This window comes from Aplysia californica, unplaced genomic scaffold (assembly GCF_000002075.1).
Source record: "Aplysia californica isolate F4 #8 unplaced genomic scaffold, AplCal3.0 scaffold01490, whole genome shotgun sequence".
In the NCBI taxonomy this organism is placed as follows: domain Eukaryota; kingdom Metazoa; phylum Mollusca; class Gastropoda; order Aplysiida; family Aplysiidae; genus Aplysia; species Aplysia californica.
Window position 1 is genome coordinate 54,945 of NW_004798760.1, and position 1,904 is coordinate 56,848.

General features: G+C 38.1%; 1 protein-coding gene across 1 annotated transcript in view; it reads left to right on the forward strand.

Moving 5' to 3' along the window:
* Positions 1–1,904, forward strand: part of LOC101863642 — a gene marked incomplete at its 5' end in the record, with an annotated part of 10,377 nt that overhangs the window by 2,155 nt on the left and 6,318 nt on the right.

The window sequence follows — 1,904 nt, forward strand, 5'->3', positions numbered from 1 at the left end:
CCCTGTCGTAGATATTGAAGTGTTTTCGAGGGAAAGAAGAATCAAAATTGGTACAATGAGCGAAGTTGTAAAATATAGCAGGTTTTACCGTAGCTATATTTAGCCTGAACTCAAGGCTCGTGACCCTCATTAGCATATTGACGAAAACAATATGGCGTACGCCGGTGCGCAACTTTCGTCTGTTTGAAAAAGATCCCTGAGCTGCATTGAAGTGGTCTTTGTGCAAATTGGTTTAAATATATTTTTCGATGATCAGTTTTCATCATGGTGTTTGAGTCTATTGTGGTTGAACTTATCAACCGCTATCTTGGAGAGTTCGTTGAGAATTTGGATACGTCCCAACTCAAGATCGGAATATGGGGCGGTGAGTACTCCGTCATTTGACACTGAGATTTTAGATGAACTCAAAGAGCCACATTGATCGTTTTGAGTGTTGAGCTACCTTAGCTACGGTTGACTGAATAATTAGAGCTAGATCTAGATCTAGTATTTTTTAGTGAAAGAAGTGATTATTGCATCCCATATCAGGCCAAAATTAAAGGAAGCAGAGCTGAAGCAGTGTACATGTAAGATTTTCAAGATCGTTACTCAGGCTTACTGCTACGGCACGGTTGTCAATGTGTGATTACGTCGGCCTAGTCTATCTTTTCAAACTTTTGGGGGAATCGGGTCTTGAGGCAGATTCATTGCCGGCTTAATTTGAACGTGAAAAGGAAGCAAAATGATGCAGTATAAGGGTGTCGCTAGGATCAGGGTTGATGGAGGGGAAAGGGGGAGGGGTCCAAAGCAGTTCCGTTCAGATTTCTATCCGTTCGCCCTCGGGTCATTATGATTTTGTAGACTCTAGTCTACCCCCAGTCCCCAGGGTTGTATTCTTCACATTTTAGAATACTTAGATCTAGATCGTCTATCTAGAATCTAGATCTAGATCTAGATCTAAATCTAGATCTAGTAGCCTACGAATTTCTCTTTGAAACTTTCAAGTAAGACTAACCAGTAGACTGGTGAGGACAGATAATAATAAAAAGTGAAAATTAAATGAACCACACCACCATCGTTCTGGGGTTATTGTGCTTCACTTCAAAGGTGGTTGTTAATCTCTTGCAAAAATATATTATCATATTATTCTCTTCTCTTTGACATAGGCAATATAAATTTGCTGATTTTTTTGTGGACTTTTTTTTTGGTGTCAGAATTGATGATGATCCTCAAGTTTACTTAAATAAAATTGGATGTGGGTGTATAATATTCCATGACTCATGCTCTGAACGTGAAAGTCACCTTTTGTGAAATCATTTTATGAATGGAGAAAAAGGTTTTTAAGTTCAGCACTTTCAACCTTGATGACTATCTATTCCAGCTTAGTTGTTCCCATCATTAGACATATGATGTAATGATGTGCAGCAGATCCTCAAGTTTACTTATAAAAAATATAAAATTGGATGTGGGTGTATATTATTCCATGACTCATGCTCTGAACGTGAAAGTCACCTTTTGTGAAACCATGTTATGAATGGAGAAAAAGGTTTTTAAGTTCAGCACTTTCAACCTTGATGACTATCTATTCCAGCTTAGTTGTTCCCACCATTGGACACATGTAATGATGTGTAGCAGATCCTCAAGTCTGCCGTAAGCTGACAAAACATCTTTTTTCATTTAGAAAGTGCCAAAATATTTTGTTTGCTAAATGAAAGCCTGGTCAGTTACCCTACTTGTGTGAAAATGTTCCAAGTGAAACTGTGACCCAGTTTTTGAATAAATTTGAATTCAAGTTTTGGAAGAAACTCTCAGTGGTTACGCTGACAAAAAAAACCTGCCAGGTTTCTCTAAACTGCTGTGATAAAAAAAAAGGCGTTTTGTCAGCTTCCGGCAGAAATATGGCCTGATACTATTCTATTCTATAG